This window comes from Brachyhypopomus gauderio, chromosome 1 (assembly GCF_052324685.1).
Source record: "Brachyhypopomus gauderio isolate BG-103 chromosome 1, BGAUD_0.2, whole genome shotgun sequence".
Taxonomy (NCBI): domain Eukaryota; kingdom Metazoa; phylum Chordata; class Actinopteri; order Gymnotiformes; family Hypopomidae; genus Brachyhypopomus; species Brachyhypopomus gauderio.
The window spans coordinates 39,579,582-39,602,127 of record NC_135211.1 but is presented as its reverse complement, the minus strand read 5'-3'; the positions used below and the strand labels follow the sequence as shown (position 1 = coordinate 39,602,127).

At 42.2% G+C, this 22,546-nt stretch overlaps 1 long non-coding RNA gene across 1 annotated transcript; it reads left to right on the top strand.

Annotated features, from left to right (window-relative positions):
- Window positions 1–15,262: 15,262 nt before the first annotated feature.
- On the top strand, window positions 15,263–15,956 carry LOC143527388 (uncharacterized). The gene is made up of 3 exons (XR_013134106.1): window positions 15,263–15,392; window positions 15,628–15,659; window positions 15,853–15,956. It is a non-coding gene; the product is annotated as an uncharacterized LOC143527388 (long non-coding RNA).
- The last annotated feature ends 6,590 nt before the right edge of the window (window positions 15,957–22,546 follow it).

Sequence of the window (22,546 nt, the reverse complement as noted above, 5' to 3'; positions counted from 1 at the left end):
CCGTAGATATTGAAGCTCAGTTTATTCGTCGAGCTCTTCGTCGGGAACGCCTTATAAAACCCAGAATAGACATAGGCTTACTACCATTTTCGGATTATTTTTCAATGAACATTGTTACAACCCATAGGTTGATGTAGGATTATTATGAAACATTCACTAGGGTTGTCACATGGCACATTATGTGCGAGCGCTGCATGTTGTGCGTGTGCAGTTGTGTTTCCCCAGGCAACGCGTCCAATCATGCCCCGCAACAACGATGTTGACGTCATGTTGGCTGTCTGTCCTCACACCACTACCTTCTGACGATCCTGTTGGCTCACGGACTTTTTCAAAAGCCGGTGTTGGTCCCCCCCAATTTTTACGGTTAAAACCAAATATTTAAATAGCGACGAATCCATGTCCCCCCCACTTTTTATTACAAAATTACGTCCATGCGTTGGCTGTCTCTGCTGTCATCACCCCCAGTTAAACCGGCCCGGGAATGTAGACAGGAGGCAGGCAAGAAGGAAGGAATTGAGGGTTGTTCATGTTTGAGATTTTGCTAAGTGGTTTACTGTTTAGTTAAGACTAGCTTGTCCGTTGTGTTTCTGAATGTTTGTTTGGAAGTGTTTGTTGTATGTATTTTGGATTCTGTACCGGTTCTGGCCTCACGCTACTCTTTTGAATACGATTACAGTTTTCCCCTTTATATCAGTCTGGTCGCCTATTGTACATAGCCCTTGTTTATAGCCTGTATAAGTATTCACCTCATTATTTTGCAGACCAGTGGTTGGGACGTAGGGAGTTGAGGCTATTTCTGTTCCTTCTTCCTCTGTTTACTGCTAGGGAGTGAGGGTAGGTTATTGTATATTTTCTTGTTTGTTTTCTCTGGTAAATAGGAAGCTAGTCATTCTTTTTTGTGTTTTGGAGTTGTTATTTTTCTTTGGCCATATCAACTCCCGAAGTCTGTATTGTCCCACCACAAAGAAACTATTTATATTTTTTATTCTTTTTCCTTTTACTGTGACGGGTAGGGTGAGCGAAAATAAATGGAAGCGATCACGCCAAGTTCAGGGAAATAGGATGGTTTAATATGTAAAGTGCGCAAACCAAAACCCGTGAACTGATCCGAATTAAGGATATAATAACCAGTGGTCAACTGGTACAAAGACAAGACATATATAGACGAACAAACGACCCTCAGGTGAGACGGATCGCGGGCTCCGCCCACCTGAGGGACGAACACAACAACCACATGAAATAGTCTAGTTCATGTTAATATTGATATTTATGAAAATGGTTCTTTTGGTTTTATTCTTAAAAATGTGAAAAAAATCTACTAATTCAATAACTAAACTCAGTCATATTTAATATTTACTATTTACTTTTTTACTATATTTATATAGTAAAAAAAGCAAAAAAATCAGAATGTTTGAGAGTGATTTAATAATTATAGTAAACAAACAAGTATTTGTTAGGAACAGCACGTGACCAGCAGAATTATTCCATACACCTGCTGCTCGTTAACTCCACTTTCACGTATACTTAAGCTTCCCCCTCTCACTTCCGGGTTGCGAAGTATTGTTGGCATGCCACTTACCAAGCGTTCTACCTCCGTGATTGATCTCCTGTGTTCTGACCTCTGCTCTCATTCCAGACCTCGTTCCCAGCCTAGCCCTTGTGTACCTTCAGCCCTCTGTCTACCCGGCGTGACCCTGGACCGTACTGACCTCGACTACAGCACCCATACACCACACACACTCTGCGGAGTTATTCGTCTGTTTGAGTGCTGTGGTGGAAATTTGGTGATTTCCATTTAGATCAGGCTTTCTTAGTATACGTTAAACACATTAGAAATAAGGTTTTTGCATATGTGTGTTAATCAAAGCACTAAAGTCATTCTGGTGACTTTAGTAGGCCTCAGAGATGTGTTTATGTGTGCCTGTCTGGGACATTTAATCTGATGTTCCTCTGGTGTTCCTAAACTGACCTCGCTGGAGACGCATAATCTCAGCTTGGAAAGGACTACGGCGACACTCAGTCTGCCATGCCATCACGAGGATGCTGAGCAAGGAGGGGGCACGCATCATATGCATCTGTCAAATCAGAGTTAATCACTCCTTACTTTGTCCAATCATATTTAGTTAATAACCGTGTGTTCACCTCGTGGACACCGTGTGTATTGATGATCAAGGGTATAAAGGATGAGAGTTCGGAATGGGGAATTAGCTCTCTCTGTGACAGACACTTGGGTGTTTGTAACGGAGATCTCAAGGGTTTAATCTATGTCTATGTTTTAATAAATCATTGTACTTATTATCTAACCCAACTGCTTCTGACTTATTTTGTACTCACCATTGAAGGGTTTCAGAATTTCTAAGACATTTTGGCACCCCAGATGGGACTCCACGACTGAGGACGGCACACCTGAGGGAGAGACTAAGCGCTTAGCTCCTGAAGGCCTTACTTCAGTCAGCCAACGACAAATTCCGTTGAGCGGGACTCGCAGGTGTGTGTGCCTCCTCGGCGTCGGAGTTTTCCCAGGAACAGACGAACATTTAAGTTAACTAAACCCTGGTGAGTACAAAGTGTTGATATAAGCTTATTGCAGAGGTTGTGACTTCTCTCTTGGTGCGTGTATACACTGTAGTGGTTATCGGGCGGGGTAACTGAGTGATTAAGTGTTTCACCTTCGGCTGGGAGTCGAGGACCAGAGTATCAGGGAGAGTGAGAGTCAGGCTCTGCGTGAGTGTGTGCGTTGTGTGAGGGAGTGTTGTTATTTTTTTCTCCCCAGAAGCAGCAAAATGGGCGGATGTGGTAGTAGTCATACTGACAGGGAGGTCAGTGAGATACTGCACGCACATCCTAGAATAAGGTACATGAAAGAACGGTATGGGCCCGAAAGTTTAAAACAATTTCACATGTGGGTTACTAAATGTGATTTCCCAGAGGAAGGGAGTTTTAACATGAACCGAATTGCAGCATTAAAACGAAGTCTGATAAAAGAACAATATGATGGGTTTAAGGTAAACTGGGAAGCTTTTGACTTGTGGGAGAGGGAGGCGAAACGGCGGGATTATAGATTGCAAACACAAACTAAATATGAAGTTCAACGGGAACTTCAGAATCTCCAGTCTGTTAAGTGTGTTGCAGATCCAGACCTGGACGGATGTCCCAGGCGACCCCCAACCGTCCCGACGGCCCCACCCAACCCCACCGACGTCAAGCCCCAGAAACCAGTCAGACGAAACAAGCCTCCTCCAGCACGTCCAATCAGCCCAGTGGCTATGCACACAAGATCGCGAGACGGGCAAGACACAACTGCCGGACCAAGCCAAGGACGGATGGTCCACGTCAGCGAGTCGCCCCTGTCTCCTCCTCCGGAAACAACCAAGGATCAGGTGATGTGCCCAATGGTAGAGGTGGCTGGTCAGGATGGGCCTATGCTTGTTATGAGAACATGGACTGTTGCAGATTTACAGGAAGTGATGAAGCAGTTCAAGCTCCCTGGTGACATTGGGGGACGTAAGTTTGCACATGAACTGGACATGTTTTGCCGTGAGTTCAGGCCGACGTCACATGAGCTGCGACGACTCTTGGGCCTGAAACTGGGAGTAGAGGTTACAAAGATCCAGATGGACTGGTCAGTCAAGAACATTCAGTTGGTCAACAGTGAGTGGTCACATGAAGGTAACGAACCGTATCGGACAATGTTACATGAACTATGTGCAGCAATACGGGATGCCTTTCCCCTTGTTATGGATTTAACCAAAATAGCTATTTGTAAACAAAATGACTCAGAGACTGTGCAGGAGTACCTGTATCGACTCACCCAGGTGCATGATGCTCACTGCGGCATGGACAAGCCCGACAGGATGGACAACGGGCCAATCACACCCTATGAAGCTCATTTGCGGAATGCTTTCATTAATGGACTGAAGCCGGAGATTTCCGAGAAGCTCAAGGACACTTGCATCACGTGGGAGACAGCCAAGATGGAAGTGATTGTGCAACATGCTATCCACGCGGAAAGGCGATGGAAGACGGTGAGTGCCTGGAAGCAAGACAAAGAACCGCGGCAAACACAACTTTCCATGGTTCGAGTGATGAGGGGCGATGAAAAAGGTAACTGTGCAGGAGGCAAAAGCTGGAGGGAGCAGAAGAGGACTAAAAAGGTGAAGAACCGCAGGAGAGATGATGACGACAACGCTTGTTACATCTGTGGAGAAGACGGACACCGGGCAAGAGGGTGTCCACAAAGACAGGATAAGCGGGAGAAGCAAGGTCGGCAAAGTCATGGTGGGGACTGATGGTCGGAGGGGTCAACTGGTGATGTCCTGAAGGGTCAGGTAAGACACAATTTTTTTTTCCTATGCTCTGCAATGAAGAAATGCTTCCGCTAACACCTACTGGTTCTGTTTTTTCTTTTTTTTTATTCCTTTATTATATATAAAAAAAAAAAAAAAAAAAATTATATACATATTATTCTGCAACTGGGCTATGCAAATAATGATGAACTGTCGTATGGGGAATATATGCTGTTTTATGAGACAAGTGCTGCTGCTGAGCGGTTATGTTTTTTGGGGTTAACTTGGGCAGAGCAGGTTAGGTTTCAAACAGTAAACGGTGTGGCTGAGGCAGGGTTTGTGTGCGCATGGCTGTGGGAGTGGGTGTGATGGTGTGCGGTACAGTCCGTCAATGGACGGGTTTTTCTAAACCACTGATTTGGGAGGTCAGAGTGAGCAGGGGAGTGCAGCTGTATCTGGGCGAGTTGCCAACATTCCAATGTCCAAAGATAAGAGGGTGTGTGTGTGTGTGTGACTGAAGGGAGTCCCACAGACTCTGTGGTCCCAGGGGAGTGTGACTTAGAGAAACACATCTAGGTCAGACCGTAGGCCTTGCAAACCACAGTACCCCTTGAAGCGGTCAAGGGGATACGACCAGTCTTTGAGACATTGGGAAAGGGGGGGGTAATTGTTCCATATGCTAATTCACCAGTGGGAGTTCCAATTTTTTTCCTGAGTGAAAATTTAGGGAGCCTGGTGTACCGAGGAGTGGAGGTTGATAAAAGCTCTCCAGGCGGTAAAATTTAGATGTGGTAGCAGGAGCCCCGTTGGTACCGAATCCCTTAACAGTTCTGTCACAAGTCTCACCTGACAGTAAGTGGGTTTTTTGTTGATTTGGCTAATGCCTTCTTTTCTGTACCGGCACATGCAAACTCACAGCTTTGGTTTGCTTTTAAGGTTGATGGTCAACCATACACTTTCACTCACCTAAGCTAAGGCTGTCGACAGGCCTTTAATGCATTTAAAAACAAGCGTTGCACACATCCTTAACATTGGGCCTGGCTAACTCTGTATTTCTGTTTGTCCAAACAGCAGATGATAAGCGGTGACTGAGATCTATTCCCCAATGCCAGACCTGAGGGAGGTCTGGAGCTATTTGTGGACGGATCGGCATCACGTAATCCAGCAACAGAGAAAAACTGTGTGGGTTATGCAGGGGTTTCGCAACACAGCACTGTTGAACCTGGACCACTGTCAGGGCACCATTCGGCGCAGGCAGCTGAATTGGTGGCTCTGACTCAGGCATGCTGAGTGGTTCTAGGTAAAACAGTGGCGATTCGCACAGGCAACAGATATGCCTTTGAAGTAGTGCACGACTTCGGGGCTATCTGGACACACAGGGGGGTTCTCACTTCATTGGGGAAGTTGATCACACATCGTAAATCAATTGCTGAACTTCGTGATGCCATTCTCGTCCCGAAGCAAATAGCGGTATGTAAATGTGATGTATATATTCTGACAATAAAGATTCTGTTTATTATGGGTAATGAACGGGCAGTCATTTTAACGGATTTGGACACCATGTACACTCTGTGTGCTGATAACACCGTTGTTTCCACAACAGCTGAGATAAGCGAGCTCCAGAAGACAGCAACCGCCTCGGAGCTGTCTGCGTGGCAGCGGGCGGGTGCGGTGAAGCGGGGGGGCCTTTGGGTTGGGCCCAACGACAAACCATGTCTTCCTAGGAGTATGTTTCCTGTGTATGCACAATTGACACACGGATCATGTGTCAACAGGGGGGATGTATGATAACAATGTATGATGTATGATAACAATGAGATCTTATTTGGCAGGCCGCCAAATACAGGCATCGGGTGAGAACGACCCTCTGCACCCACCACGAGCGAGTGCAATGATGCCATGTTGATTTATTGTGCAAACTTGTCCTCTGTCTTGTCACAAGTTCACAGGGCGGTGAAAGAGGCGTTACCTAAGGTCCACAGCACGACCTGGAACGTGGATTCACGCTAGCCATTGCAAGAAGGTTCCAATACCTGAGCAGACGAAGAGCGGTCCTGAAGCATCCCAGCTTCTGTAGGGTGAAAGGAGGGTGTTCGGGCGCCTCAGTCGAGTGGGTGGAAGTGCAGAAAGGGCGTGACCCGCACTCCAAGCACAACGGCTGTCAAGAAGGGTCAACGATCACCCACCATGAACCCTGTGCTCTTGCTCATCCGGTGATGGAGCTCAATGGCGATTGTTGTTGATGGTTTTCTGTGTGCCTTGTTTGCTGTCACTTCTGAGGAGTTGTGTCTTGCAGGCTGCAGACACGGCGCTAAAACCTGAGGACCTCACGATGAGGACAGATGTCAAGGCTACAAATCTACCACCTGATGTTGATTCATTTACTGATGATGATGATGATGATGATTTGGTTTGATTAACTTCATTGACCAATGTTGTATTCTGTTTGTAATCAGGTGTGATTTGTTTGACCATCCATGTACTTCCTGGAAATTATGCTACGATCGAAAGCCTGTATTGGAGTGGTCTGTAGTCAATGTAATTTGTCCATAAAGGACAAAAAGGAGGGAAATGTGGTGGAAATTTGGTGATTTCCATTTAGATCAGGCTTTCTTAGTATACGTTAAACACATTAGAAATAAGGTTTTTGCATATGTGTGTTAATCAAAGCACTAAAGTCATTCTGGTGACTTTAGTAGGCCTCAGAGATGTGTTTATGTGTGCCTGTCTGGGACATTTAATCTGATGTTCCTCTGGTGTTCCTAAACTGACCTCGCTGGAGACGCATAATCTCAGCTTGGAAAGGACTACGGCGACACTCAGTCTGCCATGCCATCACGAGGATGCTGAGCAGGGAGGGGGCACGCATCATATGCATCTGTCAAATCAGAGTTAATCACTCCTTACTTTGTCCAATCATATTTAGTTAATAACCGTGTGTTCACCTCGTGGACACCGTGTGTATTGATGATCAAGGGTATAAAGGATGAGAGTTCGGAATGGGGAATTAGCTCTCTCTGTGACAGACACTTGGGTGTTTGTAACGGAGATCTCAAGGGTTTAATCTATGTCTATGTTTTAATAAATCATTGTACTTATTATCTAACCCAACTGCTTCTGACTTATTTTGTACTCACCATTGAAGGGTTTCAGAATTTCTAAGACAGTGCTCTGTATTCACTTCACAAATAAAAACAACCATATTCCGCAATTAGATCCTTGTCTGCCTGGTTGCTTCGTTACAGTAATCATTTACTCACTACAGAATCATTAGATCAAACTGAGAAATCTTACCGAGTAGGGAAAGTCGTATAGTTCTGTTTCCATAATAATAAACATCCTGAGAGATTATAACTCCATTTTCATCTTTTGTAATGTTCTTCATGTGTAGAGCGCAGTAGTACAGACCCAGCACTGACTCACTCATGTTCTTTACCAGCAGGTCATGAGTTTGGTTGGAGGGATTCCACACTAAAGAGTAACGAGAATTAAACCAGTCATGCTGTAATATTATTAGAGGAGGATGATTCTCATTGGTGCTGTTTCTAATCCACACTGGATTAAGTCCTTTCTTCCAAACACAGTCACAGTGGAGAGTGACGTTTTCTCCTCGTCTGACTCTCATCTCCACGTCTGCTCCAGAGATCTTCTGACTGGAGAACAACACACCTACAGAAAACATTTAGTGTAAAACAAGGAAGGAGATCTTCAACAGAAACAGACACAACTGTGTGTAAAGTAATGAGGTACGATACAGTAGGTGAGAAGTTCACGTACACGTGAGGGTGATGAGAACCACTCTTGATCCCTCCATCTCAGAGACTGGTGCTGAGTGGCTGATGGTGGTGAGGGTCTATGATGTGAATGTTTGTTCTGTGATCTGATTGGTCCACGTCAATGGAACATTTTCTGTCTACAGTGGGTATGGTGGAAATTTGTGGTTTAGGTTAATTGTATCAGTGGAAAATTTCTCTGTTGGACAGGAAACATGGAGAATTATACGACTTTCCCTCCTCAGTAAGATTTCTCAGTTTGAGCTGATGATTCTGTAGTGAGTAAACAGACAATTATTTATTTGTTAATAATTATTATTTGCATTACATTTTTGTCATTATTTCTAAGAATAAAACTAAAAACATTTTAGTGGAGCTGTGTTTGAACACGTTAAATCTACTTTACATTTAGGATCTGATATCTGAGTTCTTATCACCAAAACCCTAACAACACCCACCCATCAGACCTGTCAATCACTAATATCTCCACCCAGCGCAGAGTTCAGTCTCACTATCATGCTCTGAACTCTCCTCCAAGTACTGAAACCTCAGGTTTTAAGGGCTGAGTTCACTTATATCAGTAACATGCCAAAAACACCACATATTAAAATATAATTGATTTGGAACTATTGTCACTCTTAAAATACATCACAACTGGGAAAATAACCCTTAAAATGACCTTTTCTGATATATAAACCTCTGCATTACAGCTCTGGGTGATAGCTGGTGTAATTGGTGGCAACTTCTCTATTCCTTTTATTCTTATGAACAAATGATAAAACTCATTCATATAGAAGAAGGTGATCCGTATAATGATGTTAACCTTTGTTGTCTCTTTGTCTCCACCTCTGGTCAGGAGTGGAAATGCAGCACACCAGATACTCATTGATTGTTACTCACAGTTGGTTTTAATGTGTTAGCATTTGCTTATCTTATTATTTCATGATTTGATTTGTGTGTGTGAGTGCGAGTGTGTGTGCGTGTGTGTGTGTGTGTGGGGGGGTTATTAGCAGAGGATTAGGTGTTTTTATGTGCTGTTTTATATTTGTCATTATCTCTCATTCACCAGTTTTGCATAGAAGCATACCTGGACACATTTGACATGGGCTAAAAGAAACAGAGCAACTGTGCAACTGATTCTGGGTCAGTTTTACCACTCTACCCATGCCTGAAATGTAAGTCTATCTAATCAGAAACAGATCTGAGATCAGTGATAGAGGACAGTGTGCTACTGGTCTGAGCTGCAGGGTCTCAGGGTTTCCTGTGTTAATTTGCAGGAACTCTGCTGTTCACAAAGTCTTAGACACTCACACAAACACACCCACACACACAAATACACCCCCCCCCCCCCCCCCCACACACACACACACATTTGTCTCACACAAGTGCTCAGGTACACTGCATGAGTTCAAACATCTAATCAATATATGAATAGACATGTTCATCTGTAGTGTAACAGAGCTGTAACCTCTCTATCTCTCTTTCTGTCTGTGTTTGTGTTCAAACATCTAATCAATATATGAATAGATAGGTTCATTTGTAGTGTAAGAGAGCTGTCAGGAATCAGGACTGTCAAACCTGCAACTAAAATTGTTTTATTTTGAGCAAAACTTTTATTTGTATGACTGAAATGTAAATGTGTGCATATGTGTATAAAGTGTGTGTGCAGACTGACAGTGATGAACTAATCATAACTAAATGTATAAAAGTGTGTGCGTACACTAACAGTGATGAACTAAACATAAATAAATGTTTTAAAGTGTGTGTGCACACTGACAGTGATGAACTAATCTTAACTAAATGTATTAAAGTGTGTTTGCACACTGACAGTGGTGAACTAATCATAACTAAATTTATTAAAGTGTGTGTGTACACTAACAGTGATGAACTAATCATAACTAAATGTATTAAAGTGTGTGTGCACACTGACAGTGGTGAACTAATCATAACTAAATGTATTAAAGTGTGTGTGCACACTAACAGTGGTGTGTGACCCTCCCCCACACTGAGAGTTTGTGAACAACAGAGTTCCTGCAAATTAACACAGGAAACCAACACTGAGACCCTGCAGCTCAGACCAGTACCAGAGCACAGCACACTGTCCTCTATCACTGATCTCAGACCTGTTTCATAATTGATAGATGGGTCTTTCAGTCCTTGATCTGTTTCGTACTTGATGGATGGGTATTTGTTAAAGTGGGGAAACTGATCGAGGATCTGACGTAAGCATTAGAAAGAACTTGTGAATAAACAGCACATGAATGTTTGCGCACACATTAATACAAGCACACATTCACAAACACGCAGCAAACATCAGTAATGCCTAAACAGGAAAGAGGCTGTCCACACCAGAGATACCAGACTAGCAGGACAGTGATCACTGTTACAAGACACTAACAGGACACTGATCACTGCTACAAGACACTACCCACACACACACACTGTCAAACAAACTCAAACAGTTGTAATAGAGAGTGTAATGCAGCTTTCACATGTGGCATCTTTTGCATGTTACTGATATAAAGGAACACAGCTCTAAATACTTGAAACTACAACAGAGTTCAGCGGATGATTATGAGACTTAACTCTGCACTGGATGGAGATATTAGTGATTGACAGACCTGATGGAATGTTGTGTTAGAAACTCAGAAATCAGATCATAAATATAAAGTAGATTTAAATTGAAGGTTTCAGCCAAAATGTTTGTGTAGTTCTTGCACTTTAATGAAAACAGTTATGATGTGTGTGTGTCCATTATGATGTTTCCTGTCCAACAGAGAAATTTACCACTGATACAATTCACCTAAACCACAAACTTCAACCATACCCACTGTAGACAGACATGTTCCATTGACGTGGACCAATCAGATCACAGAACAAACATCCACATCATAGACCCTCACCGCCATCAGCCACTCAGCACCAGTCTCTGAGATGGAGAGATCAAGAGTCGTTCTCATCACCCTCACGTGTATGTGAACTTCTCACCTACTGTATCGTACCTCATTACTTTACACACTGTTGTGTCTGTTTCTGTTGAAGATCTCCTTCCTTGTTTTACACTAAATGTTTTCTGTAGGTGTGTTGTTCTCCAGTCAGAAGATCTCTGGAGCAGACGTGGAGATGAGAGTCAGACGAGGAGAAAACGTCACTCTCCACGGTGACTGTGTTTGGAATAGTGGACTTAATACAGTGTGGATTAGAAACTGCTCTTGGGACAATCAGCCTGTAATTATAACATCTAGAGAGCTGATCTGCAAACACCACAATCATTACTCTTTTGTGTGGAATCCCTCCAACCAAACTCATGACCTGCTGGTGAAGAACATAAGTGAGTCAGTGCTGGGTCTGTACTACTGCGCTCTACACATGAAGAAAATTACTAAAGATGAAAATGGAGTTATAATCTCTCAGGATGTTTATTATTATGGAAACAGAACTATACGACTTTCCCTCCTCGGTAAGATTACTCAGTTTGGTCTAATGATTCTGTAGTGAGCAAACACTTTTATTTTATTATATTTACACAATTGTGTTTGTTTACTATAATTATTAAAACAATGTACTTATATTTAAACTAGATACTTATAGTAAAGCAATTTATAAAACAGAGTATTACATTTTCCTGGCTGTTTTTTTAACATTGTTTGCTTTGTAAATGGTTAAATGTGACTAAGATTACATGGATGATTTACAGTTTTTGACGACTGCTAACATGCGTTTGTCCAATCTGTAGTCACATTTTCAAAACTAAACACATTGAACACAACATCAGTCTTCAGTGGCTATACTATTCGTTCAATTCATGTTGTTATGGCACAAAATGCAGTGATTTTACGTTTTAATAATGCTTAAATTTTCTATACACAAAGTTATCCAATAACAAAATTCTGGATAATTTTTGCCTTATTTACATTAGCTTGCAAACAGCATATTAAAAATGAAAACCTAAGGTTCAAAACCTTAAATGCTGTATAAAATGCAAAGTCCTACAAAAACAAAGGCAGCTGAAAAGCTATTAATGTTGTCACGGTGAGGCGGCCCCCTACCGGTCGCCTCCGTCCACAGTGGCTGTTGTTGTTTTGTTACGTCGTGTGCGTCCCTCAGGTGGGCGGAGCCCGTGATCCGTCTCACCTGAGGGTCGTTTGTTTGCCTATATATGTCTTGTCTTTGTACCAGTTGACCGCTGGTCATTATATCCTTAATTTGGCTCTATTCACGGGTTTTTGGTTTGCGCACTTCTTCATTAAACCATACTTTTTCCCTGAGACTTGGCGTGATCGCTTCCATTTTGTTCGCACTCCCTGCCCGTCACAATGTAATACATATTTTTTGCACATATTGATCAATTAAATAAAATGAAGTACAGTAATGTACCGGGTCACAGAGGAGCAAATATAACAATTTGCCCTGCAATCTCAAGTGCTGGTTTGGTCATTCACAAATGCCAGATTGGTCCCTATAACAGTGACCTCCTTCTTTAGTTTTTGAATGAACTCTACCAACAACTGGTTCCAGAAGCAGAAATGGAACAGGTGGGAGGAAACACGAGGACATTTGTAATGGGACGATGTAGCATTTTGTCATTCTCATGTCATCACAAACTGGTTTATAGACCATCCAAGAGTGATGTCCCTTTTCCTCCCGCCCTACTCACCTTTCCTCAACACCACTAAGGAACTTTTTTCAGTCTGGAGGTGGAAGGTGTATGATCATCGGCCCCATGACCAAATGTCCCTCCTGGATGCAATGGATCCCGGCTGCAGAGACATTTCAGCTGAAGACTGCCAGGGGTGAATAAGGCATACCAAGCTTTTCTACCTCAGGTGCGTGGCAAGGGCCAACATCAGATGTGATGAGAATGAAAACATGTGGCCAACTGCTGAAGACCATTTAGATTACATGTAACAAGAATTTTCAGTTTTGTATCCGTTTTTTTTGCCTTGTGTGGCTTTTTTTGTATATGTGTATTTTTTTTACACATATGAGATCATGGATAATTATGTTTACAATTACGGTAATTATTTTTTGGGTTAGGCCACAATTTACAGTAATGTCTCTAATACAGTAAAATATACCCTTTACTGCAAAACTGTTACTGACTCCTTTTTTGTCTAATCTACATTCCATATAGTACCTAACAGTAAATATCACTCATTGTATGTTGCCAAAAATGTACATTTGAAAAAAAAGTCCAAATGAAGCAGATCACAGTAAAAATGAACTGACTAAGAAAACAACAGATGTTACTGGAAAATGTAATACTGTTTCTGTATTGCCATCAAATGTTTTTTTTTACAGTGGTTGTGCAGTGATTGACTATGTTCATCTCAAATAGAGAATATGTGCTAGTGTTTGAAAGAATGATTGGATACTGAACCAGGTTTGCTGTGTTTTAACAAAGTTGGTGTATAAAGAGAAAACTTTGTTTGCGTTGTGAAATGCAGAGTTGTTATTTAGTTAAGAAAATGCGCTTTTGAACACGACATTAACTATTTGGCTATTTGTGTGAGGTCAATGTGTTGCTGTGTTTCGGTGGTTCCCAAAGTGGGGGGCATGGAGCTATTGCAGGGGGGGCGCGGAGCCTGGAAGTAAAGCCTGGTTTATACTTTCGCGAGTGACCATAGCGCGTGACTCCGCCCACATTGCGCGACCCTGCACGAACGGTGGAGGCATTTATACTTGCGCGAGCTTCACTGCAGTGTTCTCCGAAACGATAGGTGGCGATAGGTGGCAGTGGAGAATAAAAAACCCCTGCAAAACCGGTGAAAGAACATTTTTACCTATATATATATGTATATATATATATATATACATAGATCTATATAGATAGAAATATACATCTAGGAATCTGCGCAAATGGTGGAGGCGTTTATACTAGCCGCGTCACATTCTTTGTAATTTTGTCCGAAATGATATGTGGTAATATAAAGAAACACCCCTCAAAAACAGGGGAAGAAATATTTACCTGACCAATTTTAATATTGCTTTGTGTTTCAGGTTTGAAAAGTGCTAGAATTTAGGCTAAAGTACTTGAAAATGCTTGAAATTGTAACTACTTCGTTTCACAACAAATATCTGTCTGACTGAACAGTTCTCTTGTATTACATTAACAAATACGAGCCTCTTGTAATTCCAGGATGAAACATGAGAGAACGTGAAGACATTAAGATTGGGCATTTTGAAAATAAATAACCATTAAATAAGGTGATTAAAAAGCGAATTATTTCGAATCATTTCGAGTATATGTATAAATATTTAACTTAATTAAGTTTAACGTGCTGGGAAATATTGAAATGGACCTTTAAAGTGATGTACAAGTGCTTTAATTCCACCTTGTAAAGGTGTATGAACCCTGTAAACATGACTTTGTTCATTGCGCTGAGGCGCGGTGCGCGTGAAGTTAGAAAATTCGAGAGGTGCACCAACCTCGCCAATCGACAGTGCGCGAGACCCTCGCGCACGGGCGGAGCCACCGCGATTACGTAATTTTCAAGTATAAACCAGGCTTAAAACGTGTGCACATGTATCAATATGGGGGGTGTGTGTAGGGGGGCGCAAAAATATTCTTATCTACTAAAGGGGGGCACGGCAGAAAAAGTTTGGGAACCACTGCTGTGTTTAGAGTTTTGACAATGTATCACAAGTATTGGGAAATGCATGTTAGCACTCGTCAAAAACTGTAATAGAATTTAGTTCCCATTTCTAAGAACAAAACAATAAAGAATTTGCTTATATTTTAATATTAACATGAACTAGACATGCAAAAATAATGTGTTTGTGTTTGAGTTATGTCTACAATGTTTTAAGTTCTCTGACTGTAATAATGGGGTGGCACGGTGGTGTGGTGGTTAGCACTGTCGCCTCACAGCAAGGCAGTCTGGGTTTGATTCTTGGTCTGGGCTGCTCTGTGTGGAGTTTGCATGTTCTCCCTGTGTCTGTGTGGGTTTTCTCCGGGTACTCCGGTTTCCTCCCACGGTCCAAAGACATGCGTGTTAGGTTGGTTGGTCACTCTAAATTGCCTGTAGGTGTGCGTGTGTGTTGGCCGTGCGGTGGACTGGCGACCTGCCGACGGTGTACCCTGCCTTTGCCCGGAGTTGCTGAGATTGGCTCCCGTGACCCCGATTAGCGGGATTAAGCGGTTCGGATAATGGATGGATGGATGGACTGTAATAATGTAGTTGCACTTCCTCTTTGATTTCAGACACCCCTCCTGTACCAGAGTGTGGTGTCTGATGGACGCTGCTGATCACTGTGTGTCCTGTGTGTGTTCTCCTCTCCTCACTCCTCTCCTCCACCTGTGTCTACTGTCTCTGTCACAAGAGACATACAGGTACTCGATCAGTCTTCATTAATTGTTCAATGCAGTGTTCAAAAATCGTAATTCAGTATTAGGTGCTGTACAGAACTGTGATGGCCACCTGTTGAGTGTTATTTAATACTGATAATTACGGTCCCCTTCATTGCTTCACTAAAGAGGCAGGTATGTCTAACACAAGGACCTCTGTTCTTAAGGTCTTTAACACACTTTAGTGATGGTGGTGGTTCTCTGTGGTTTGTTTCCTCAGGCTCCAAGAAAAGAAATGAAAATATATTTCAGGTAGATGCAGTTGCATTACACATGAGTCTTATTGAACGTATATGCTAGTCTATTTATTCATGAGTCTCCCCCTCTCCTTTTCTCTCTCTCACCCCCCTCTCTGTCTTTCCCCTCCTCTCTCTCCCTTTCATTCCATCTCTCTTTCTCTCTCTCTCTCTCTCTCTCTCTCTCTCTCTCTCTCTCTTTCTATCAGGTGAGCTGTGTTGAGGAGCATCAGTGTGAGTGGAGTGTTCATGGGGAGATCTGTTACCACACTGAAGTCTCCTACACACCTCTGAGATCTACACTCAAATCAGACTAAATCAGATTAAATCAGACTAAATCAGACTAAATCAAAGTGGCACAGATTAAAAAGTAATGCCCCAGTCCTTGTTATTAAGTCACACATTCTTTAATGAAAACGTTGCCATAGTGATGTTAGCGGCAATTTAGAGTCAATGAATTAAAAGGATTGTCCAAAATTATCTGTACAAGTGACTTATTTTTAATCAATTTAATTGATTTTGATAATGTTTGCATGACACTAATAGATAATGTATAGGGTGTTTTCTATTGGCCTATGGTTATTCCAAAAATGAAGTGAAACAGAAAAATAATCCACAAAGTGAACAAATACAAACTGGAAAATCCAGAGAGTCCAGGAACACAAACATATTCATACACCAGACTGTAACTCTGGGGAGGCAGGCAGGACGAGGCGGGTGCGTTGTGACAACATACATAACTTTTATTAACATAAAAAGTTGGCGTGAATAGAGCACTGCAACATATAACACTGAACGATACACGGACGTAGCAATAAGCTTCAATCAAAGACGAGCAAGGGACATTGCGCGATCGCACATTAAATAGACAAACTACATAAGCCCCAAGTGTTCACGAGACGAGCCACAGATGAGACTAATGAACACGTTCACAACCGCACCCACGAAAATACATATACGGACATAACCAGACGCAGACGACATTAACACACACCCAAAAGGAGGGGTCCGGAGCTGCTCCGTGACACAAATACAAACTGGGAAATCCAGAAATCCAGAGTCCAGGAACACAAACACAGTTATACACCAGACGGGTGATATTCAGATGACACCTGAATATGGATGTTAACCTGACTCTCCTGATCTGATTGGATGAGAGCTGAATATGGGTGTTAACCTGAGTCCCCTGATCTGATTGGATGACACCTGAATATGGATGTTAACCTGAGTCCCCTGATCTGATTGGATGAGAGGTGTGGTCATATGTCCAGTTCACCAATCATTCATGCTCTCCATGTGGTCACATGACCAGATCAAGCATAATGTAGCATCTGAAACTCAAATCAGTAGAAGACCCAGGCATCTGCATTCTAGATTACATTAGACAAAATATAAATCTAAGGCGTAGTTACCAGGGCTTATGTCTGAGTGTATGATTGGTATATCAGGGGGTGGTAAGAATGGCATTGTTTATTATGTCCAATATGCAGAATTGGCACTCTATAAGTCCTTTATACACAACAGGCACCAAACCACTTACTGCTTCACCTGTCAGTCTCTGCTTCTCATATGACAGGACCAAACCACTACACAGCTGGTAAAACCACTTACACATGGAAGTTATGCTTGTGTATTTCAACCAAAGGGGATAACAGACATTTCAGCACCATGGACAGTGCCAGAGAGCCTCTGTCTTACACTTATCCACAAACAAAAGTCCTGAGATGTAAAACTATCTGTCCGCTTCAAGCTCAAGATGCTGTCATTACAAATGGCAATTCTGACCCTTAGGGTAAAATGTTTAAATATAGAGTAATAAAGTTACGGGTTATTTTTTCTTTATTTTCTGTTATTATTGTGGAGTCATGGTGGGGCGATATGTTTCCATGGTAGATGATGAAACTGTGCCAGGTCTTTAAACCATAGTTATGCACAAGAGTCATAATTTTACACAGCTGCCATCAAAATGTGTGACCCCACTGAATCTCCAGATACTATTGATAATAAAACAAACACATATTTCCAGGAGTCTTACCATCCTCTCACCATTGCAGCCAACAATAAAAATCATGAATGCATACACTAATCGGTCTTGTTTACAGTCTGTGTCTATTTTATCAAATCCATTTACCATATAGGTGTATTTTATACTGTATTTGTCTATGCATTCTGTCACCCTGTCTCTATGGTCAGGATCCTTACAAGACCACCACAGAGCTAGTATTAGTAGCCAGTATTATTATTATTATTATTATTATTATTATTATTATTAAGATCAATGAAGTCAGTGTCATTCCAGTGCCAGTGCTGAGAATCAACAACCTGTGGGGGATGGGTTGTAGAACAGGGTTAAATGAGTGTAGATATGATAAGATGTTCTTGATAAAGGTCTTGGTGAGTCTATGCAGAAATTATGCGCTAAAGTAGTAATTACTGTAAGATATTAAGTAAAGTAGTCATTACTGTAAGATATTAAGTCACTATCTCATGAAAAGCCCAAAACATTCATAATCAGTACAGAGGCAAAAAAGCTTAGATAAAAAAAATTTGATCTACCTCAGTGATAACAATTGTTACTGTTTCTAAGGTAATTGTTTCAGCAGTGTTTATCATGTGAACGTGTGTTTAGAGTGTAACGTTGGACAACCAGTTGTCCTTCTCAACACATGTTTCAAAACTGACCAGACCCTGCAGATTTCTCCTCTGCAACATACAGAGAATACGACCCTTCCTTTCACAGGAAGCTACTCAAGTGCTTGTGCAGTCTCTAGTAATCTCTAAGCTGGACTACTGCAATTCCCTAATTGCAGGTCTTCCTCTACGGGTCATCAGACCTCTACAACTAATTCAGAATGCTGCAGCACAGATTGAAGACCAGTCGGTCTTCAACCAAAAAAAATCTTCAACCTTCAAATCTGGTCTTCAACCAGTCGGTCTACAATCTCCCCAAGTTCTCACATGTGACTTCTCTGCTACGCTCTCTTCACTGGCTTCCAGTAGCGGCACGCATCAGATATAAAACCTTGATGCTTGCTTACAAAGCCAAAAATGGACTGGCCCCTCCCTACATGATGTCCATGGTCAAAAGCCGATCCGTACAGCGAGCACTCAGAACCTCAAGCTTGGCTCGACTCGAAACTCCATGCTTAAAGTCTCATGGAAGACAAAGCTCCAGACTATTCTCTGTCCTGGCTTTCAAAATGGTGGAACAATCTTCCATTAGCTGTTTGGACTGCAGAGTCTATTGCTATCTTCAAGCGTAGACTGAAGACCCACCTGTTTGTTGAGTTCTTACCAGAGCACTAACTCGGCACTTGCTGGTGTTCTTAAATTGTATGGCTGTCTATGGTTATTTGTGTTTCTTGGCAAAGTAAGTTACAGGCATTCGCTGGTAATCTACTGCGTGGTGTCCTTACTTTTTTTTTTGTTCAATATGGCGCCGGTGTGTTTGTTGTGTTTGTTTGTCTCTTATCAGTTACCCGCTCTATTGTGCTATGTGCAGTTATATGCATCAGACCTGCCTATCATCTTATTGTTTATGATCGGCAAACTCTTTTCGCAATCAGAAGTGAATTTATGGACTTCTGCAATAAACATTCTGGAGTTCAGAAATACGTCTGTCACCCCAATTTCACCTCTCCGGTGGCACCCGACCGTGTGTCAGCGCCGCTGTGGTACGTACCTGAGCAGGTCAGGCGTTTTGAGTATTCGTTCATTGTCTTAGTACTTTGTTTATTCCTTGTGTCATTATGCCAGTTTACATTTCGTGTATGGACTGCCCTCCCGATATGACCCGTGCCTGTTACAAAGACCACGTCTTTGGAATTCCATTTAACAAATCTCGCTCTCCTTAGCCTTTGTGTCCGCCTCCTTGCTCTGCGTCGCAAGGAGGCGACGCAGAATCTTAATCTAAGGCGTAGTTACCAGGATTTATGTGGAAATGCCTGTTCTCCCCTTTGGTTGAAATACACAAGCATATATTATATTTAATAGTAGTTTATTTTCAAAACACACAATCTTAACGTCTTCACATGCTCTCAAGTTTTGTGCTGGAATTACTGGAGGTGGTAAATTTCTCATTGGTATTTGTAACATAATACAAGTGAATAATCAGATAGTTATTTATTGTGAAATGAAATACAGTTACAATTTCAAACATTTTGTCCCGTAGGGCTACGCCCCCCTCTCTCAACTGTCACTCTGGTTTCCCTGCTCCTGGTGTCTGTGTTGTTCTCTGCTCATTGATCCCGCCCTGTTGTCTGTTTCTATGGTTTCCTCCCTGTCATCAGTGTCTCCACCTGTGTCTAGTTTAGTTCTGTGTATTTATAGTCCCTGTGTTTCCCATGTCAGTTATCGATTGTTTTGTTCATTTGTTATTCCTGCTCTTTGTGGAGCCATCATGGTGAGTATTGTGCTTTCCCGTTCCTAGTTTTCGGCTTTGTTGTTTTTGTTTCCCTGTTAGTCATGCCTGTTCATCTGTCTTGTTCGGACTGCCTGCCTGTTTTGACCCCTGCCTGTTTGAACGACTATGATTATGGAATTCCCCTTAATAAATCTCGCTCGCCTCAGCGTTTGTGTCCACGTCCAAGCTTTTCAACGCGCAAAGCGTTACACATTTTCAAGCACTTTAGCCAAAATTCCAAGAAGATTCAAGAATTTCAACCATCCATATGAACCCTGAAATTGGGGCTGTCCGCTACAAGCTCCTTTACCCTTTTTCTTCAACCGATCGCCTGCTGAAGGAGTTTGTTTGTAAGGATAAAACTGAATTTTCCTTCATTTTGAAGAAATGATGAGCTAACTTGAAATGTAAACTGTTCAGCATGTTAAATCTTCCACATCTTCTTGGTCAACTAATGAGCTGTCAGAATGCTGATGGATATCATCCAGGATAATCCAATCACATAAGAGCAAGATGAATTAAGTTATACTGATAGGCTACCAATAAATGTGGGCATGTCTGGTGACAGCAAACTTCAAGACAACCAATTAAAGAGCGTCCCCAGATCACAAGTCAAAAGTTTAAGGACCTACATAGACACCCATTAGTCTGGCACCCCACACAAAGGAAGTATACGATACACTGTACATGTAATATCACAGAAATTCGATAATGAAAACGATAATGGCCAGTATTACTATTTTCATAATAATTTATAATTTTCATAAGTTTGTATAAGTAACATTAATTCTCTGGATAATTTGATGGGTGCAGCTGCTCAGCGCCCCCTACTGATGAGCCACCACTGGTTCCCAGGCTGTTTACTCACGGCACTATTCTGTAAATCAGAATTCTAGATCAGTTTGAGAGTTGAATCAGCAGTGATCCGTCACAACAAACTTCCTTAATTAAATAACCAGATTGACAGGTGTGGCGGATCACCGCTGATTATGATTATTTTGTCTGGTACTGACTCGCGAGCCTCTAGTGATGGCAGGAGCAGCAGCATCCGAGCCAGACCTGACACAGGCACTAATCTGTAAATCAGATCCTAGATCAGTTTGAGAGTTGATGAGAGTCCAGGACTCCCACCTGGACATTCTCACCTGGTCCTGTGTGTCTGCAGGACCTACAGGACTCTGTACTGTCTCAGTGTTTTGGAACTGCAGGACAGTGATATTTTATCACTTTAATCAGATCCTGGATCAGGTTTACTGTCAAAAATGGCCTGAAATGTACATATGTGAAATAGAAAACAGATCTGAGATCAGTGATTGAAGGCAGTCATTGTGCAGGGCTGTGGAAGAGGTCTGAGCCGTTTGTCCTGGTTGTGGGTTTCCTGTGTTATTGTGACTGACCTTTTCATTTCCGAGACAGAGCTGAACAGGAACATTTAAACCCCCCTTCAACACAAATCATATACTGAAACGAAACTACAAAGACAGCCATATTGAAATGTATGACATTACAAGCACAGCCACATGCCTGCCCATAGGGGGCGATAAGGAGGACCTTTAATACGGACAGCGTGTAATAGAGCTCACCTAGCAGAGGACGTGGGGAGAAAGGAAGTTGACTGGTTGGGAATCAGATCCAGACGTTTAGGAGTGGAGAATTTAATCTACTAATTCCACAGACATCAGTCATCACGCTCATTTATTATCAGGTCATTAATGGTAGTTCATGTTTTTATTACCCATTTTGATTACATTTTAACAACTTTGTGCTCTGGTAGCTCACCCAGTAAAGCAAGGTGCCAGACATACCATTACTATCAGACTGGGTGTGTACTGGTTATAAATTCACCAGTACTGTGGGTTATTCTGAAATACTGTACATGTAGCTTGTATTTCATTTTCCATTAATCAGAAATTAGACAGGGCTGTGGGTCACCTCATTTCACTTCTGAACATGTGACATGCCAGTTACATTCTCACGTCCAGGAGGGGTCTAAACAAACCCAGAGACCCCCACATTCATGCTAGATCCCAGCATTTGAACCAGATCTGTAGAGGACCGCAGAGCTTTAGGTGGAGGAGATGGCTGATGGTGAACAGACAGACACAACAACTGTCCAACGTCCCTCAGACGTTTAAACGTCACAACTTTAAGACAGCGGATCAGCGGATCCTCACAGAATACGGAAAGAAAACCAAGAAAACAGGAGAAACCACAGATATCATCTACCATCAAGTTTGCACACGTGTAACCTACACCAAGATTACTAAAGTCTGGGCTTTTGTGAAGCTACTAATACAGGGTGAAGACACCTGAGGGGAATTAAACTAACAAGCCTCTGATTGATTTCTGGCTCCCTCTGGTGATTGTCTGCAGGCACTGCAAGCCACCTGTTGCACATACGGTGCATTGCCATTTCACAATTATCAGTCTTAAAGGCACATTAAACAACATCAATAGCCCCCTCAATTGTAATGGATACACAGAAGTTTAATATGGCCAAT